The 18636-nt window shown below is 37.2% G+C and overlaps 1 protein-coding gene and 1 pseudogene across 1 annotated transcript in view; both read left to right on the forward strand.

The window, feature by feature from the left end:
- LOC123684989 (brain tumor protein) overlaps nt 1–18636 on the forward strand; it is a 140881-nt gene that overhangs the window by 9791 nt on the left and 112454 nt on the right. Inside the window, exon 2 of the mRNA XM_045624532.1 lies at nt 15656–15713. The gene's annotated coding sequence lies outside the window, so the exon portion shown is untranslated. The remainder of the gene's footprint in view (nt 1–15655; nt 15714–18636) is intronic.
- Nucleotides 6094–6518, forward strand: LOC123684990 (annotated as a pseudogene).

The following is an 18636-nucleotide window of genomic DNA, read 5'->3' on the forward strand; positions in this document are numbered from 1 at the left end:
CTATCTTATTATCTTCAATTTATGATCCGTTTACAATATTCGTCACTGGTTTAGTCATCGCGGTCTTGATTATTATTTTTTATAAGGAACGAGGAAAAAAATTGTAGACTCCGAAAATATAATTAAAAAAACACTGCATATTTTATCTCAACACGTGAAGAATATTTTAATTGATATTCTTCTTCGAGCTCAGAGTGTTAGAATGAGCCTTCTGTACGGATATTATAAAGGGTGTTTTTTTTTCGAGGTATATAACTTTAAGTTGGCATTACTGTTCAAGATGGCGAACGATTTATTAGCTGTCAAGTGATATATCCTCAGTTTGGTATGGCAATTCATCAAGAATAGACTCACGCTTGAACAACGCTTGCAAATAGTGCAATTTGATTTCGAAAATAATGGTTCTGTGCGGAATACGTATCGCGCTCTACGTCCATTTTATTTTGTTTAGCGATGAAACGCACTTCTGGTTGAATGGCTACGTCAGCAAACAAAACTGCCACATTTGGAGTGAAGCTAATCCTCAAGTGTATGTCGAAACACTGTTACATCCAGAAAAACTGACTGTTTGGTGCGCTTTATGGGCTGGTGGAATCATTGACCCGTACTTCTTCGAAAACGATGATGGCCAGAACGTTACAGTCAGTGGTGATCGGTATAGAGCCATGATTACTAACTTTTTCATTCCTGAATTGAACAACCATGATGTCCAGGAGCTGTGGTTCCAACAAGACGGCGCAACATGTCACACAGCTCGTGCCACAATCGATTTATTGAAAGACACGTTTGATGACCGCCTAATTTCACGTTTTGGACCTGTGAATTGGCCCCCAAGATCTTGTGATTTAACACCGCTTGACTACTTTCTGTGGGGCTATGTAAAGTCATTGGTCTATGCGGATAAGCCACAAACCCTTGACCATTTGGAAGACAACATTCGCCGTGTTATTGCCGATATACGGCCACAAATGTTGGAAAAAGTCATCGAAAATTGGACGTCCAGATTGGACTACATCCGAGCCAGCCGTGGCGGTCATATGCCAGAAATCATATTTAAAATGTAATGCCACCAGATTATCTTGCGGATAAATAAAATTCATGTCAATCGAATAATCCATCGTTGTTTTATTGCAATTTGAAGTTCTATAGCTCTAAAAAAAACACCCTTTACATTATTTTCTGTAATTCACTGAATTTCTATTGAAATATGGATTATTTCCACGAATATCTTTTAGTGACTTTAGCTTCGAAAAATGTTGGTTGGCAGAACAGTTTTCTGTAACACAAATTTGATTGATAATAAATAAATCCGTGACAAGAGAATTCCGAGTACCAACATTCAATAATGAAATATAACCTTGAAATCTGTGTGAAACTGAGATATTTCCGCACGATTATGTATGACAGAATGAACGAATTTGCCACAGAATAGGGAAAAATATAGAAAAATAAAAATTTCATCATATTGAACTACATACATGAAATTTTTCATGAAGCTTGAAATTGTTATCATACTTCTTCATGCAAAATTTCACCTCTTTGTTTTTCTGTTCGGGGATCGAGCGCTCTTGAAGGAAGAAACGTTGACGCACTCAATGTTGACAATTTCCATTTTCCATCCCATTTTCATCGAAAGGATGACTCATCAAGCGCACCCCTCTTGTTTTTCCACTAAATTCTTTCCTCACTTTTTCCAAAATTATTCTACGTAAATTTCCGATCAACCCACTCGATCAAATTATGTGAATTTCAATATTAATCGAAAAACAAGCGTCAATTTCAGCCTGTTACGTATTTCCTGAATGATAAAAAATTACATTGTATAATTTCATTTCCAACTCGATCAACGGCGGCTGGATTACGTTTCAGATGAAAAAAAAATTGTTATCGTGTCGTGTTTCGTTAAATAGGAACTATCGAACCCGATATCAAAGGTTGCCTCGATTCCTAGAGCACCTAATTATCATGTGGATTTTCCGATTTTGTGCATATTGAGAGGTTATACAGGTTGCGGAAATTTTGGTGTGGATTTCCATTCAAATACTAGTATTAATTAATATATGTATTATTGTGAGTATTTTATTCAATTAGAACATAGTTACACTAATATCGCCTTCAATTTCTACAAATATTCAGATTAAATTATTTTTTCTACATTCATGCAAAAAGCAAAACTTTATTGAACTATATTTAGTGGAAAAAGAAGTTCTTTATTGCACTAGTGCAATAAAGTTTTTATTGCACCCATCTGTCATTCTACTTCAACGTGCTGTCATCATGAGAAACATAAACGTTCAAACCCACTACATATTTATCAGATATGCTATTCATTCATATTGTTCATTTATTTTCAACATTGAGGGTAAAAACAAAATTTGAGTTAAATTGTTCGTAACGTATTAGTTCCTGTTTCAATGCAAATCGATATTGATAATAAAGTTTTCAAGTTGCGCTTTTCATTTTCCTACACCGCATTTCAATAAATCATTTTTTGCTTTTTGCATGAACGTAGAAAAAATGTTGTATGCAACTCATGCAAAAATTTTTTATTGCACTAGACGTGTTGTCCAACTCGGCCTAACGGCCTTGTTGGATAATTTCACGTCGAGTGCAATAAACATTCACTTTTTGCACTTGTTGCATAAATAACTATTGAAGCATGATTATTTAAGAACCTTGTCCTAAATTGGAGATACAAATGTAAATGACAGATTCCTCATACGATTTTTTTCTCATATCACCTTCCTTCACAACTTCAAAAAAAAATCCACCGCTGTCTCACACAACTTCAATTTACTTGTTCATAGCCATTTCGTGGATTTTTTTGAATCCACGAATTAAAAAAAAAGGGTTTTATCAATACACAAAACTCCTTTTTATCCAATGATCCATATTTCAACAACAACTGTAGCTTCTCTAAACCTTCAATATCTCAATTCAGATAGAACTCTATACGAAGCGAAATTTTGACTCGCATGTTTTGAAGCTTGGCACCTCAGAGTAATGAACATAGATAGAGGGAGCATATGTCATTTTCAGTAAGCAAATTTTGTTCCCAACATGAACTATCAAATTTGACATGAAACGCGCGGAAATGCAAACATATCAGTGATACGATATTTCACTCAATTCGCGAGTTTCTCCACAAAGAACGCACTTCTTATGTGCCATAGTGAATCAACGTTTCATATTAACTCGAAATATATTGAGATGAATACCTAAATATATCAGAAATTCAGTAAAACAAACTTCAAGCGCGCCAAACGACGTGAAACAACCGACGACACTAGGAGAGCAAAAGTTGCCAAACCTTGGATTTCAGCAGGTAGAAACAGAAAATAATAAATATTCTGCTTATTATAAATTCGAGAATTAGGAAAAATATCGGATTACAAATTTGCATATTTAATCGGGAATCATTCAAATAAATATATTTCATTCAATATAATAAACATTCATAACGATATAATAAAATTGTGGAATTGAAAATATATCACAATCCGACAACGTAATCTAACCATGTTGGGGACATGTAAAAATGACGTATACTCCCTCTTTCAATGTTTATTAATCTACGCCTGGCACTAACGATAAAAAGTGATGTGTGCCATTGGACTGTGTCATCTGTGCAAAAGGCCTGGCACTTTTTGAGTGGCGTGCTATACTCTGTAGACTTAATTGTAAATATGCACGTAAGACTTCTGATACCTATACAAAAACTGATTCGAACAAGTTATGTAATTGGATATTGGTATCTTAGGTTACCTCTAACAAAACTGATTTCAATAACATATCGCTATTGAATGTTGTAAGCTTCAACGATAGTAGTCTTGCAAAGTAGATACCTCGCGATGGGAAATAAATGAAGCCTCTTGTGTATTTCCAGTTTGAATTTATCGCTTAAATGGATTCATTATTCAACGTTGATCTCACCGGAGTAGGATATCGGCATAAAGCACAGATGAATGTATCATTTTTCATGAAACAAAAAGAGTCGGATTGGACGATTTGAATTCCAGCACGTGAAGGTTGGGCCCCCGGCGCGGGTCTGATAACGTCAACGTCAAATGCTTTTTAAAAACAGCAAATTGGACGCTATGGTTTGTTATTTCCTAGTAGAATAACTCTGATCATTGAACGAACAGGATAACGAAATGAAAAAATGAGGAAAACACATAAAATGAGGTGCCAATTGCGCTTAAATAAAGGGTGTTTTTTTTTTAGAGCTATAGAACTTTAAATTGCAATAGAACAACGATTGACATGAATTTGATTTATCCGCAAGATAATCTTGTGGCATTACATTTTGAATATGATTTCTGGCATATGACCGCCACGGCTGGCTCGGATGTAGTCCAATCTGGACGTCTAATTTTCGATGACTTTTTCCAACATTTGTGGCCATATATCGGCAATAACACGGCGAATGTTGTCTTCCAAATGGTCAAGGGTTTGTGGCTTATCCGCATAGACCAATGACTTTACATAGCCCCACAGAAAGTAGTCTAGCGGTGTTAAATCACAAGATCTTGGAGGCTAATTCACAGTTCCAAAACGTGAAATTAGGCGGTCACCAAACGTGTCTTTCAATAAATCGATTGTGGCACGAGCTGTGTAACATGTTGCGCCGTCTTGTTGGAACCACAGCTCCTGGACATCATGGTTGTTCAATTCAGGAATGAAAAAGTTACTAATCATGGCTCTATACCGATCATTATTGACTGTAACGTTCTGGCCATAATCGTTTTTGAAGAAGTACGGACCAATGATTCCACCAGCCCATAAAGCGCACCAAACAGTCAGTTTTTCTGGATGTAACGGTGTTTCGACATACACTTGAGGATTAGCTTCACTCCGAATGCGGCAGTCTTGTTTGTTGATGTAGCTATTCAACCGGAAGTGCGCTTCATCGCTAAACAAAATAAAATGGACGTAGTGCGCTATACGTATTCCGCACAGAACCATTATTTTCGAAATAAAATTGCACTATTTGCAAGCGTTGTTCAGGCGTGAGTCTGTTCATGATGAATTGCCAAACTAAACTGAGAATAAATCACTTGACAGCTGTTAAATCGGTCGCCATCTTGAACAGTAATGCCAACTTAAAGTTATATACCTCGAAAAAAACACCCTATATGTGAATAAGTATGTATCATAATCTTCCAAGTAAGATTACTATGTTTCAGATTGCTAAGCACAAAGACAATCGAATCAATTGTAGATAGGAATACGAATGGTTATTTTCAGAGGTCAAATCCGAACAGCTATTCTCGATATATCAAAAATGAAGGCATTACAGCGTTCAATAATATTATATTTGAATAGTAGGCATTGTTGGAATTCATAATAACCCATTCTACGGTAGACTAAATAGAATGAGATGATTAAATTTGGTATTATGTTCGTTACTGATGGAATAGCGAATTGGTTAACCGACCCGTAACCTCAAAATTCAGCCGACTGGTCCTCGACAGTGACCTTCGTCAAGGGAATTATGATTTTGACGTTCTACCGAAATAATATTTATGGTTAAAGATTACCGAGTGGGAAACAATGTTGGCTGCTGATTAGTTATCACATATTTCCCAGTTAAAGTCGTTGAACCCGACAAGCAACTCTAAAATGATATTTTGGTTATTATAACAGGTCAATTGAAAAATCCCCGGTCTACCATATTAAAACACATTCTTTTGGTAAAATTCGATTTTATTATTCAACATAGTTGCTTTTGAGGGCGATACAGCGATTATAGCGATCTTCCAACTTTTCGATACCATTTTTGTAGTACGATTTGTCTTTCGCTTCAAAATAGGCCTCAGTTTCGGCGATTACTTCTTCATTGGCGCTAAAAGTATTTATGTACTGTACTATGTACCTACATTTGTTGATATGTGATGTGATGATTGAAACACTGCAAATATTCCAAATCCAAAGATGAAAAAACGTCTCTTGACAAAAAATAAAAGTATTCAAGCCCTTATCAATATAAATAATAACAAAATGAAAAATAATGAAAAAAATTAAGTTTCTTAATATTGCTTATGAAGATTTGGAAGTTGTGACCACCACGTATTTATGGAAAAAATCGTCACGATGCAAATTTTCGTGAGAACCCTCACCGGTAAAACATTACCTTGGAGGTCGAGCCATCTGATACTATCGAAAATGTGAAGGCTAAAATCCAAGACAAGGAAGGAATTCCTCCAGGTCAACAACGTCTGATCTTAGCTGGAAAACAACTTGAAGATGGACGTACTCTCTCCGATTACAATATCCAAAAGGAATCTACTCTTCACTTGGTATTGCGTCTTCGTGGAGGTATCATTGAACCTTCTATCAGACTCTTGGCCCAAAAATATAACTCCGACAAGATGATCTGTCGTAAGTGCTATGCTAGGTTACATCCTCGTGCAACCAACTGCAGGAAAACCAAGTGTGGACATACCAATAACCTTCGTCCCAAGAAGAAGCTAAAATAGGCTATAATGTTATTGAATATATGGAGGAGTGTATTAAAATTGAAAAATTGAAAAAAAATTGAGGAACCTCCAGGCTTTGTTTGATTTAATAATTTTTCCATCCAGGATCTAAGACACATGAGGCATCTTATAGATTTGTCGCCTAACTTTTTGCGGGTTTTTGTAACTGTAAGAGCTGCTCTGGAAAATTGTCTTTCAACAGGAGCTAAAGATGCTGGCGTTGATAAAAAATCCTTGGCAATTTTGGCCAAGTTTGGAAAGATATTTCTCAAAATACCAAAATCTACTAATACATTTCATAGAAATGTGAGAAAACTACTATTAAAGTCACACTGGCGAATGCTTCAGTTTCTCGGCGCTCGAGGAATCCCCTTATTTAGTCTAAGCGCTCACGGGTTTGCAGAAATATATGTCGTGCGACGCGTGCATATCAAGCTCAAGTAATATCAAGTAGCTTGATATCGAGTGAAGCAATAAATATCTAAAATCAAGTCAAGCCAAGCTCAAGTATGTAATTTTTCATGAGCTCGAATTCAAGGAAGTAGTTGGTTAACATGTCAAGCTACTTGGCTTGATGAATCTCTATTTTGGAGTAATGAATTCATTAATATATTTATATATTTTTTTTTATTTACTTCTTTATTCTTGACCTCTTATAAAGTACAAGTACTGGTGACAAGGCCCATTTAACAATATACAAAAAAAATAATACTACATATATAATATTCAAAACAGCAACAAAGTTAAACTAAACAAAATAAATCTTTCAGGTACAACTTAAGCTTAATATTAAAGTTTTTTTTAGTTCTTATATACTTTATTTCTGGTGGTATTTGGTTAAATGCTTCTATTGCTCGGTAAATTGGGGAGTCCTGGGTTTTCCTTGTAAACCTGAGTTCACTTCTGATGGTACCTCTATCTCGGGTGTTATGACTATGCACATCCTGTACTAGTGTAAATCTATAATTTGACTTTATATAATTGTTATAATAGGTTATATTTATTTACATTATTCATAGTAGTTGGCACCAATGATTGACAATTTCTTGGAGGGGTTGAAATTTTTTGTTATGATTCATTATAAATCAAAACTCAATAATAAACACGAAAATTAAGGCCTGTGAAGCTAGTTCTGACGAAAAATTTTTTTTAACAAAACTCGCAAAATTTATACGCATCAAATAAAACGTGAATTCGTATACGAACAAAGAACAGCATCTGAAACCGTGACCGACAGCTGACGAAAGAGAGAAAAACTGAAAACGCAAAGGAAAAGTTTCAGAAGTAAACAAACTTCGAGTGTACGACCCTCACAAGTGAAGAACGCTTCTCCCTTCTCGACCACCCTCTCCCCAAAAAAAAAAAAAAAAGCACGCGAAGAATCTCCACAAATAACCGTTGGGAAAATATTTACGAAGAACTCGAACGACTTCCCAAAGTCCAATAAATCGCGCTGTGGAGGAACACCGAAAGCCATCCTTATGAAAGAAGAAATATTGTGTTCATGAGAGAAAATTAAAAGCGTTTCATTCGAACAGAATGAACGTCGGTCGGACGAATTGAAAACGTGGCGGAAAATCGATGCTAATAAAGCTGCCAGGTTGCCTTTTTATCGCTTTTCATCCGGCTACGTTTTAAATATTCAACGTTTCGGGACAAATGAATTGGGTCTTTCGACTCTGCCATTCGGATGGCGTTTCCCTCTCGGTCGATGGGATCAAACTGCGGATCAAACGGTTAATTTTTTTTTTTTTCTGAGTGAGCTAATTGTTCCGTTTCCTGCGTTGGATCGCGGACGGGAAAAAGGTGGATTTTCGAGCTGAAATCGTGATTTGGATGGAGCGGAGAGGCTATTTTTTTCAGGCCAATCTATGTAATAATTTAGTGGTAATTCGACGTCAAAGATTCGCGAAGTTTTAATTTTTTTTCTACATTCATGCAAAAAGCAAAACTTTATTGAACTATATTTTGTGGAAAAAGAAGTTCTTTATTGCACTAGTTCAATAAAGTTTTTATTGCACTCATCTGTCATTCTACTTCAACGTGCTGTCATCATGACAAACAAATATTTCAGCCTGAAGGAAATAACGATGTACAGTTACCAAGTACTAGTACGTTTACAGCAGTAACAAATCAAGAAGTGGATTTAAAAAGTACTTCACTACGAAACATTCATATTGAAAATTGCACCAATTGTTCATTCACTTTCAACATTAAGGGTAAAAATAAAGTTGGAGTTAAATTGTTCGTAACGTATTATTGCCTGTTTCAATGCAAATCGATATTAATGATAAAGTATTCAAGTTGCGCTTTTCATTTTCCTACACCTAGTGCCGCACCTCAATAAATCATTTTTTGCTTTTTGCATGAAAGTAGAAAAAATGTTGTATGCAACTCGTGCAAAAATTGTTTATAGCACTCGACGTGTTGTCCAACGGCCTAACGGCCTCGTCGGACAATTTCACGTCGAGTGCAATAAACATTCACTTTTTGCACTTGTTGCATAAATAACTATTTTAGACAGCTATAAAACGCAGGAGGGTATATAGGGCGCTTGGTAGAGATGACACGTCACAAAATATGTCCATTGCGCAGAAATAGCACGCCATGTGCTATCATCATCATATATAGGATGTTTTTTTAAACATCAGCTGTCAAGTGATTTATTCTCAGTTTGGGTTGGCAATTCATCATGAATAGACTCACGCCTGAACAACGCTTGCAAATAGTGCAATTTTATTTCGAAAATAATGGTTCTGTGCGGAATACGTATCGCGCACTATATCCATTTTATTTTGTTTAGCGATGAAGCGCACTTCTGGTTGAATGGATAAGTCAACAAACAAAACTACCGCATTTGGAGTGAAGCTAATCCTCAAGTGTATGTCGAAACACCGTTACATCCAGAAAAACTGACTGTTTGGTGCGCTTTATGGGCTGGTGGAATCATTGGTCCGTACTTCTTCAAAAACGATGATGGCCAGAACGTTACAGTCAATGGTGATCGGTATAGAGCCATGATTACTAACTTTTCATTCTTGAATTGAACAACCATGATGTCCAGGAGCTATGGTTCCAACAAGACGGCGCAACATGTCACACAGCTCGTGCCACAATCGATTTATTGAAAGACACGTTTGGTGACCGCCTAATTTCACATTTTGGACCTCTGAATTGGCCTCCAAGACCTTGTGATTTAACACCGCTAGACTACTTTCTGTGGGGCTATGTAAATTCATTGGTCTATCTATGCGGATAAGCCACAAACCCATGACCATTTGGAAGACAACATTCGCCGTTTTATTGCCGATATACGGCCACAAATGTTGGAAAAAGTCATCGAAAATTGGACGTCCAGATTGGACTACAATTTGCAATTTAAAGTTATAGCTCTAAAAAAACACCCTTTACTTTCTGAGAAACAACTCCAGAAGGTGTCCATAATCGTGCAAGATTGTAGAAAATCAATCCCCGCTTGATCCCATCAAAGCATTTCGAATATTTCTCAACGAAAAACCGCCATTATTTTAAATCAATAGATGACGCAATGAAAGAACGAGCGAACAACGGAGCTTGTAACGACCATTTTTTCCGTATGGTGTAATTAGAGTAGAGATGAATAGACGAGAGGCAAGACCCCCTGAATTGATCGCCGATAACGATGGAGCAATTAGGAATGCCAAGGAAGCCTGACGAATGGCATGGTGCTCGAAAAAAAAAATTATACTTCGAAGAAACAATCGGGGGCATCTTGAGAAGAAAGGGAGAGTTCGTTGAGCGTATCGGGGTTTCAAAACAAAGATCTCTGGATTGTCGAAGATAAGATCGGCCAATTTGTTATATTATTATAAGAGTAACAATGACTTGTAGCCAACCGAAAAATTCCGTGAGAATTTTTTTCACAATAATGGTAATGGTTTTCAACAAATCATAACAGAGTTTTCGTTTACACCATCAACCCATAAACTGATTAAAAAGGTTGAATAAATTCGACAGAATTTGCATAATTAATTTGAACAAGTTTCTCATTTCCACGTTCTGCGATATAAGTGCATAAAGCAATTATATAAGGCCAATTGAAAAGTCCCCGGACTGATCCACAGATGGAGGTGCTAGTATTAAATCCATATGATTTTTAGTTGGTACCAATCTTCACGAAACGTGTCAAAATCTGACAGCAGTCCGACCATTAGTTTGTGAGATATTGCGTTGTGAGTGTAGCTACTCTTGTTATTTGAGAATAAATGGAGAAAGCATTTGGTGTGCTGATAAAATATTGTTGAAGCAGAATCTTGGCTTGATGAAGTGTTTCCGAGGTCTGCATTAGGAAAATCAACCAGCATTGATTGGTATGCTAAGTTTGAACGTGTTGAAATGAGCACCGAAGACGGCGAACGTAGTGGACGCCCAAAAGAATTCACCGACGAAAAAATCAAAAAAGTTCACAAAATAATTTTGAATTACCGTAAAGTGAAGTTGATCGAGATAGCAGACATTGTGAAGATATCATTTGAAGGTGTACATTATGTCCTCCACGAATAATTGTACATGAGAAAGCTGTGTGCAAAATGGGTGCCGCGCGAGCTCACAATCGATCAAAAGCAACAACGTGTTAATGATTCTTAGCAGTGTTTGGAGCTGTTTAATTGTAATAAACCTGAATTTTTGCTTCGATATGTGGCAATGGATGAAACATGGCTCCATCATTTCACTCCGGAGTCCAATCGACAATCAGCTGAGTGGACTACACACGATGAACCGAATCCAAAGCGAGAAAAAACACAACAGTCAGCTGACAAGGTTATGGCATCAGTATTCTGGGATGCGCTAAGTATAATATTCATTGATTACCTCCAAAAGCACCAAACCATCAACAGCGATTATTATATAGCGTTAATGGATCGTTTGAAGGATGAAATCGATAAAAAACGGCCCCATTTGAAGAAAAAAAGGTGCTGTTTCATCAAGACAATGTGCCGCGTCACAAATGCATGAATTGGGCTTTGAATAGCTTCTACATCCACCATATTCGCCAGATCTGGCCCCCAGCGACTTTTTCCTGTTCTCAGACCTTAAAAGAATGCTCGCTGGAAAGAAATTTATAGATGCACTGATTTTTAATTCAATATCGAGTTTTGCCTGACACTTTCTCTAAGTTTTCACCTATAGATTGTGATTCAATACTGAAGGCAGCACATCTCACATGACTTGATTTAATTCCATCGGATATTTCATCAGGTCATTTTAAAAGTCAACGAAACAACTCGCGCTAAAGTCAGAGTTCGAAATTACCATAATCTACCGCACTTTCGGTGATGTAAGATAAATATTCCATAATTCGTTTTACATTTTAAAAAACCTGATTCAAACTTGATCATATTATCGGAAGAAAAAAACTGGTGGGTTGTCCACTTTAAACAGGACTTGACATCATTAGACAATCCTTAATTCTGGTGATTGCTAGCAGCTGAAAGGTTAATTTTGTAGTTTCAAGAATGTTTGTGACGTTTAAGATTAATAGAAAAAGTTGGATAATAGAAGAAGCTTATCGAACAACCACTGTATTCTCCTGATATAAGGATACTATTGTCTATTCGAAGTACAACAAATTTTCTCAGGAAGATGAAACCTGGAACTTTCTCTGAAGGATCAAAGATTAAACTTTTGTTGAAGACAATTCCATTCCGAATGCTAAATTTTCTTGTCTCTTTCGTTAGATTGAAGGAAAGTATTAATCCATAAAGGTTAACGTGACTTTGAACTGGGAGTTCTAGTATCTGGGAGGTAAGATACAATTGAAATAAGTTCAGGTAGAAATTAAATTTATCCAAAGATTTCTTGACTGCAACCTGTCTACGAATATGAGGCGGAAGTGAAGGGTGTTTTTTTTTAGAGCTATAGAACTTTAAATTGCAATGAAACAACGATGGATTATTCGATTGATATGAATTTTATTTATCCGCAAGATAATCTTGCGGCATTACATTTCAAATATGATTTCTGGCATATGACCGCCACGGCTGGCTCGGATGTAGTCCAATCTGGACGTCCAATTTTCGATGACTTTTTCCAACAATTGTGGCCGTATATCGGCAATAACATGGCGAATGTTGTGTTCCAAATGGTCAAGGGTTTGTGGCTTATCCGCATAGACCAATGACTTTACATAGCCCCACAGAAAGTAGTGTAGCGGTGTTAAATCACAAGATCTTGGAGGCCAATTCACAGGTCCAAAACGTGAAATTAGGCGGTCACCAAACGTGTCGTTCAATAAATCGATTGTGGCAAGAGCTGTGTGACATGTTGCGCCGTCTTGTTGGAACCACAGCTACTGGACATCATATTGTTCAATTCAGGAATGAAAAGTTAGTAATCATGGCTCTATACCGATCACCATTGACTGTAACGTTCAGGCCATCATCCTTTTTGAAGAAGTATGGACCAATGATTCCACCAGCCCATAAAGCGCACCAAACAGTCAGTTTTTCTGGATGTAACGGTGTTTCGACATACAGTTGAGGATTAGCTTCACTCCAAATGCGACAGTTTTGTTTGTTGACGTAGCCATTCAACCAGAAGTGCGCTTCATCGCTAAACAAAATAAAATGGACGTAGTGCGCGATACGTATTCCGCACAGAACCATTATTTTCGAAATGAAATTGCACTATTTGCAAGCGTTGTTCAGGCGTGAGTCTATTCATGATGAATTGCCAAACCAAACTGAGAATAAATCACTTGACAGCTGTTAAATCGGTCGCCATCTTGAACAGAAAGGCCAACTTAAAAGTTAGATACCTCGAAAAAAACACCCGTTATATGTGATAGCACTAGTTACCATTGTGAAGGTGTAGATCTAATAGTTCCACTGATAATTCTCATAGAAACGTAAAGCTGTGCATCAATTTAATGGAGGGTTAGCAGAAGATTACGAAGACTAATGGCGAGAAGAGCTTTGATGGGAGGCTCAATAGACCATAAGGTCGCAGAGCAATGAAACCTCTCTTAAATCTAAATCTAACCACTCTCAAATCCGGCGATGTATCCACCTGTATCGACAATTCCAGCATCCAGCATCAAACTCCCCAAATCCAAACAATAAAAGAATTAAGTCCCAACAACCTACCCTTGGAACTTCCGCCTATTACAGAAAAATCCAATCCGGACATCCAATTAGATTTCGAAAATTGAAAATTACACAACCCCCACTCGTGGGTATTCGAAGTTCGAATGAGATGAATCTACACATGTGACCCTTTCGTCCTCCCGAGTTTAAATACGATTACGGGAATCGGATGGTATAATCTGCCAAACAGTCCTCGGGGGGAACTTCCTCTCCGCTACCCTCTCTACACAGAGATTAAAGCATAATTTCGACGCAAATTAAGCTATAATGGAAAGAGTAATGACATGGCGCACCCACGAACTTAGGAACCGAAAGCTCAAAGCTTTCGCAACTTCGACGTGCTCGACAACACGCTGATGAAACCCGTTTGCGAAGAAAGTGAAGAGGCCTCTCTTCGACCGCAACAACGTCGTCGTCTGTCCACATTGGATAACTTGCGAAATAATGAGTTCAATTACGTGAAAATTACATGTGCGAAGCTGGTACGTCACGTTCCTTGTTGTTGTTTAGTTTGGAGGTTCTCGTTCGACGAGAAATCGTTGGAAAATGTTCTCGTATAGAGGGAGTATTTGGACTCCCTCTCGAATACGAGTCGATCATTAATTTAATGGCAGTAGACGAAGTTATCTTCTTCATTACATGGGTTTTGTTTAAGCCCAGTTTTTAGGATCGTCCGAAGCCAACTTTTAGACTCCTGGATGAGCAGTTGGAGCTCAAAAGTAGTTTGGTTTTAGTTTGGACCGCTCATTTAAAAAATCAATCAATAATCACCAAAGCTACTGTAGGAAGGGTGCCGTCATCAACATCCCTTGAAGAACCAGCTCATTTTTCAAGGAATCTTATTTCTCGACTTCAATTTCATAGGTAAATTTATCTGAGGGACCTTAGAATTCAAACGAGAATCAAGGGTAGGTTGTTGGGACTTAATTCTTTTGTTGGTTGGATTTGGGAAGTTGGATACACGGGTGGATACATCGCCGGACTTGAGAGTGGTTAGATTCAGATTTAAGGGAGGATTCATTGCTCTGCGACCTTATGGTCTCCCATCTCTTTTTGCCATTAGTCTTCGTAATCTTCTGCTCGCCCTCCAGTTCAAGAGTTCTATTGAACTCCAATGGGTTCAAGGAGGTTTCTTCCTCACTTCTACAAGTCTCCTGTTCAGAGCAATTTTTGCGTTGGCTAGAGATGAGGTATTTCGTCACCAGATGATCTGGTGACAGAAGAATCTACACTCGTCGTTTTCTGCTAGACTCATTCTCATGAGGTGCTTCCTGAGTTGGCAATGCCTTGTAAGGACTCTAGTGAGAAGATGTAGCATTTACTAAGATCCAGGTACTTCTTAGATCTGGGAGTTGGACACCATTCAGAGCTGTTCTCGTCATTGGTAGTCGTAGTCTACAGCTCGCTTTCCACTTCCAGAGTTCAAATGGGCTCCAGTATCTGGGATGGCTTCAAGGAGGTAACTTCCTCACTTCTAAAAGTCTCCTGTTCAGAGCATTTTTGTGATGGCTAGTGATGGCGAGGCATTCCGTCACCAGGTGATCCGGAGTTTCTTCCTCTTCTAGACTCATTCTCATGAGGTACTTCCTGAGGTGGCCAATGCCCTGTAAGAAACTTTTAGGAATGATCCAACTCAGAAAGATTTCGCCAAAGTGTTACTCTTTCAGTTTTTTCCTTCTCCATAAACTTTTTTTTGTAGGTACTTTTTACACAGAAAGGTTCTGAGGAAATGAAAGGAGTTTGTGCTCCTTTTATGGCAAGTGTGTTCGCCTTTTCATCTTCTTTAATTCCCTTATGAGCGGAAATCCAGACTGAATAAATCTTGTTATTCTTCCTTCGGCACTCCAAATACCTTCTAGAAATAATTATCTATGAGTTCAATGCTTTGTTTGCAGCCTGACTGACAGAATGTATCGCTATATTACATTTCTGTTACTTCTTAACATCTTATCGAATACGATATCTAACTGCTTCAAATGTAATCGATAAAATTTCTTTTTTTATATTAACTATAATGTGTATTTTCATTAATATATTGTTTTTGTTTTTCAGAGTATTATCTGTCAACAAATTCTGAAGAAATTTTCAACTGAACGTACCTCGAAATTAGGTAAGATTTATTTCAATACTAGGAGCACATATATGTCATAATATTTCATATATTTGAGTTTTCCTTATTATACCTTAAAAAATATTAATTCATATAATTTAGTAAATGTTGGCTTCGAAGTACCATTTTTTTAATGGTTTTTATTGAATATAACATTTTAGTATTCACAATCCTAAGCTAACAATTTAAATAACTGGACGAACACAAAGATTGACATACGTTTCGGAATTTTTGTATTTTCTGGAGGGCGGAGGCCTAAACTTGGCTGAAAATGTTACATTGACATTGATTATAGAAGAGCATCCTAACCATGAATGTCGAAGTTTGTTTCTTCAACTTCCAGAGAAGCAAGTATGCTAATTTTTTCCAGATAAAAATTCGTCTTTTTAATGATTTAATTCGTTAGTTATTTGCTTGAATTGTAGTTAGAGAATTTTTTTTTTTTTGAGCGGTATGGCTAATACTCATTGTCATTAAAGTAGAATTATTTCGAGACATATACATTGAAAGATATATCAGTCTAGTTTCGAATCAGTTGTGAACTAGTAAGTAACTAGTATCAGTTCTTTTTCGGTTGAATCATAACTCTTTGAAATCTAAAGTATTTTACTTTTCTCTCGTTTAATTTCAAGTTCAACAAAATCAATTGAGCCGCCTATTAGACTACCATTGTGTCGGTAATCGTACCGAGTGTACTTTTCGAGCTCGTTGAAGCGTGGAGGTCCTTCTTCATCGGCAAATTCGATTTGTTGATATTTTGTACGTTTTCTCGTCTCAGTAAAGGTGAATGATTTTATGTCAAGGCTATCGAAATACGGAATGTCGAATATTGGTGACGAGCGAGATAAAACTACCTTTTCCTTTCTCAAGTACGTGATTAAATGGAACAAATCGACTGAATTCAATGCTACCGCGATGTGCATTGTCGTGTAAACATTTTTTTGCAATCAAATATTGGTCAAAGTGAGGTAGATATTCGGCTCTTATTTGTACCGTACAAAGGCCAATTTGTGGGTTGAAAATGTCGTTAATTAAAATGTTATTTCGTCATTCGTTTACGCATGTTGAATCATTTAATGATGGACACAGAATAATGAGTAATCCTTAATTCGCATTTTGTGGGGTTTCCGAATAAAAATGATACAATGTTTGAATTGGTTATAACAGCAACACCGTGCAATATTTATGTCATTTGTGTTCAGAAGATTATGCCATTTAATCATGGAAAGATACACGCTTCATCAACTTTTAGAAATTGTTAAATTGTTGTATCAAAAACAGTTGCCACGCATTATTCGGTCAATCGACTCATTTATTGTCGTATTGTAAACAAATTTGAAAGTAAATTTTTTTAACGACACATGAGAACCAGTTCTGAGTCTCACTTGATACCACTTTCAAAGGACCCCGCACGGTTTCTGCAGAAGCCTTTATTTAGACTAATTTAGTAGGGTTTTTAGTATTTACTTCCCGCCAAATATGATAATAATACATCCAATAGTTTCAGTGTAGGGGATGTGCCCACCATCAGAGTTACTCTCGCCTTCATTTTTCGTAGTCTACAGCTCGCCTCCAGTTCCAGTGTTCTTCTTCTCCAGTATCTGGGATGACTTCAAGGAGGTTACTTCCTCACTTTTTTCTGCAAGTCTTTTGTCCGATGCATTTTTAGAGTAAGCTATCGATGATGACGCATTCCATGTAGAATCCCTGTAGAATCTGCTACTCTCATTCTCCTGAGGTCAGCGCCAATGTCCTGTAAGGAATCCAGTGAGGGGATTCAGCATATTTTTCTGCAGATCTCGCAGTATCAAAGCTTCGAAGACACTGTTTGAAATGCTCCAACCCAGGAAGATTCCGCTAGAGATTTTCTCTTTGGGTTTTTTCCTTCTCCTGGAGCTTTCTTGTAGGTATATCTACCTATACCACAGAAAAGTTCTGGGCCAATGAAAGGAGTTAGTGCTCCTAACGATAGTGGGAATTTGGTGTCAGCCTTGAATACTCCAACGCTAGTCTCCGTTGTGGTTTCAAAACCATTTGTGTACCATTTTATGGTATTCTTTTTCAAAGGTATGAATTGTGGACTCCGTTTCCCAATCTTCTCTGGTGCTTAGCGTCGTTCTGAAGACTTTCTCAATGCTCTAGTTTCCTTTATTTCATCTAGGGAATGTGGGCTAAATCTTCAAATTGGGAATAAGATTATTATTAATAACTTAAGATACACTCTTCATATCGAAATAGGGACATTGTTCTCAACGAATTTATAAATATTGAGATAGGAAGAAATAAAAAACCATAGTGTAAAATTCCCAAGTTTCATTCCCACCGATTCGCAAACGTCAAATATCCTTATCGATCATTTGTCAACTCATGTCGTCACCCCATTCGATAGAAGTCAACCTATCTGTACCTGTATATGTCGAAGGACGTTTAATACAGCATGTGGCTGTGAATCGGTAGGTAGAAATCTATTATACATGATGGCGTCATGTTGGTAGAACTTTCAACCCGAATAACTTCGCTATGTTTATGCGGCAGGCCTGCCAAACTAATAAAAACCGTTTGTACTCGATGAATTAATAATTTGTGGTAACAAAGCGTACCGACAGAATTTTCCCAAACTGCGAACTTCCAACTTAGAAATATTTAATGGGCAGCCTGGCAGTCCTACGGTTCAACAGCTTCTCAAGTAACCCGGGGCAATATACCTATCAACATCGACAGATTAACTTAATGTAACCCCTGTAAAGTTAGCGGGCCGCTTGCTCAAAAATAAATTAAACCCATTCAATAACTTTTCAATTTTTAATTTGTCGTTAAAAATAAAAAACTTAGTGCCTCTAGATTTTCTTTCCTAAAGGGGAGCCACTCTCAAAAAACATCAAGTATTATTGCAATGGCTCTAAATAATTGTTGAAGTGAAAAA

This window comes from Harmonia axyridis, chromosome 7, assembly GCF_914767665.1.
Source record: "Harmonia axyridis chromosome 7, icHarAxyr1.1, whole genome shotgun sequence".
Lineage (NCBI taxonomy): Eukaryota > Metazoa > Arthropoda > Insecta > Coleoptera > Coccinellidae > Harmonia > Harmonia axyridis.